Genomic DNA, 3,169 nt, shown 5'->3' with positions numbered 1-3,169 from the left:
CTTTTGTGTAAGGACGAAGGAGAGAGCAGTATCGTATCGTTCATATAAGTGTCAATCAGGCAGTGTTTCCATCCGCAAGAAAAAAATATCCCTGGGCCAACGTCAAAAAATCCCTAGTTATCCCTAGTCCGTGTTCTAATAATCCCTCCAATTATCCCTCTATATCATATCTAGATAACTTATTATTGTTGCAGCAATACCAATGGATATCATGTATAGCCACCTAAAATATGGTAACTGGTGATATTATTCTTCAATATCCCATATTATTTATAAATTAATACTATATAAAAAACATTTTTGTACCATTAAAACCACGGCCATCTTTAACTCATGGCAGGCTGCGGCCTGGTGGAATTGGCAACGCTGCAAGTACCGTAGTATTGTTTAGCGCCAGATGTCCCATAAGTTAACATGGGAATAAAACATATAGAATCGAAAACCAAAACAATATAATTTGAAAATCTATTTCTGTACATTCAATGTGGAGTCAACATTTTCATGGCTCAGTAACCAAGCTTTCGTATTCTTAAAAAAATTCATAAATATCATTAGCTTAGCGTTCTCGAAACAAACACCTTCTACAACACTACCTATACTTGCAACGTTGCCACTTCGAAGGCCGCGGCCTCCGGCCTGGAATTAAAGGTAGCCGTGATTAAAAACTGTCTATGTGGTACAAAACAAGATTAATTAACTAAAAAATGAAACAAATAGTTATTTTTAAAATTCTATAAACTAATAATTTTCATTTATAAGCATTTACAATTGTTTCAAAAATATTACTCAAGTGTCCAAAAAACTTAATAGTCTTTTTCAAACATGGCCACCATGCCTTGGTGAAAAGGTTAGACCAAGTTCACTTACTAACCAAAGAACATCACAGAAATCACCGGCAAATAAAATCAAAACGAAAACAAACATTCGACATTAACACAGGGCACAGGGCTACTAATAAACAAATACAGTAATCTAGATCCGCCATATTCCATTCCACCGACCAACTCCAACTTCGCTTGTTTCGTGCAGTGTTGGCTGTTACTGTTACTCTTCCCCTTCTTGAGTGTTCCGACTTTGAAACACTACGTCACTACCACTACCTACAACCATAGATAAAACATCCTCCTTGAGGGAAAAAACCTAGGGAAAAAGTAGTATAATCACTTTGTTATCAATACCTTGCAAAGTTAGCCAAAATAGGTCCTTAACGTTGTTGAAATACAGCCATAATGTATTATTTTATCAATATTTCAATTTTATAATGTCAAAGGCCTGAAATCCCCAGAAAATCTCAAAAATCCTTCAATTTCGCTGATTATCCCTAGTTATCCCTCAATCCCTTTTCAATCCCTCAAAGGCCCTAAATATCCCTAGAAAGGGATTTTTATCCCTCAAATGGAAACACTGCAATCAGGCAGGAAACGAAACATCGAAACTCCAAAACAAAACTGTAAAAAAAGCCACAGTCACAGATCGAGATCACTTCAGTTCACTTCACTCTTCACTGATTTGGATTTGATTTGGATTGGATTTGGAATTTGGATTTTATTAGGTTAGTGGGTTAGCTTTTTTGGAGTAGGATGGGGAGGAGTGAAGAGAGTATACAAAGAAAACTTTTTTCTAAGTTTTCCAATTTCCATTGATTACCCTTTCAATGCTGACTTGGATCAAGACTTGGATGTAGTTCATGAAGCTTTGACGTCTGAAGTTGCATTTACATTGGAGTTTTTCAATTTGTTGCAAAACGTAGAAGTATGTTTTGGCTATGCCTATGGAATTACATAGCCTCCTAATAAAATATAGGTTTAAGTTATAACTATCTGAAGAATGTCATTTTTGTTGCAAAGACCTACTAAACACCCTTGGTTTATTTATCCTCAAGTGGGCGGAAGACTATCTTACCGGGGGGGAGGGGGTGGTGCTTGAGTGGAAAAGTGTCCCTTTGCTGGCAACTCCAATGAATTTATCCAACTCTCAGGCGTCACCAGGCACGGCCGCCTTTAACTACAGGCCGCGGCCTGGTAGAATTGGCAACATCGCAAGTGGTGTTGTTCAGTGACAGACGTCCCATAAGATAACATGGCAGACAGGTGACATCAGCTCATTAATTCGCACTTTATTGATTTAATTTTTAATTTATGAACATAAATTTATTAAAATATTGAAAATAAAACATACCGAATTGAAAATTGAAACAATATGAATTAAAATATATATCTGTACATTTGTAAGCAGAGTTAATATTGTCATAGTCCATTAATCAATCTTTCGTAAATACACAAATACCATTAGTTGCTTCCGAAAAAATCAGCTGTTACAACACCACTTGCGACGTTGCCAGTTCGAATGCCGCGGCCTGTAATTAAAGGCGGCCCTGCACCAGGGCTCTTTGGCTCCTCACCTCTTTATAGCCTTCATAATGCCATCGTGGAAATGCTTGATGTGGAGGACCTTTGTTTGCGGACGATGTTAGGATTTGTTTTAAGTATATCGGTCCACACACACCCAGACAGCACACTTTCTCCTCAGGACATCCCACGGATATTGCGATAGGATATGCAAGATATCCCATAGTAGTCCTATGGTCAACCTGGGATATCCCAGGATACCCACAGGAATTCGTAATGTCCCCGCCCGGGGATGTCCTACGGATAAGCTCACACGCATATCCGTGGGACATCCGAGGTCATCCCAGGGTAGTCCTCAGGACATTCTCAGGACATATGGGACTACTATGGGATGTCCCTGGGATAAAGTGTGGTCTGGGCCTGAACATAAAAAACACAAAATAATATAGATTTAGTATGAAAAGCTTAATTATAAGTTTAGTAAATTGATTAAATAGTTAATAAACACAAATTTTGAAGAAAAAAACGAGAAAAAAGTTTTTGGCCCAGACGGGTTTCGAACCTGGTATTAGTAAATATAGGGTATCTGTGCTATTTTTAGACGCCCATCACTCACCTTAGCTACTTGATAGTTAATGTTCCAACCAATTAGTTGACTGTGTAAGGTGATAAATTGAAATATTAAGTAGTCAACAGCTGTTGCAAGACTTCAAATTCCTTGCTCAACACTAGATTTTAATTTTCTTAAATTTTAATTAAATTAAATTTTTTTTATACTGACGGTTAATTTGCTTTAAAATCTGAACGGAAGGAGGTAAACT

The sequence above is a fragment of the Macrosteles quadrilineatus genome, unplaced genomic scaffold (genome assembly GCF_028750875.1).
Source record: "Macrosteles quadrilineatus isolate MER2022 unplaced genomic scaffold, UCM_ALF_1.0 Scaffold_8__2_contigs__length_117827958, whole genome shotgun sequence".
Classification (NCBI taxonomy): domain Eukaryota; kingdom Metazoa; phylum Arthropoda; class Insecta; order Hemiptera; family Cicadellidae; genus Macrosteles; species Macrosteles quadrilineatus.
Note: the sequence above shows the minus strand (reverse complement) of the source record.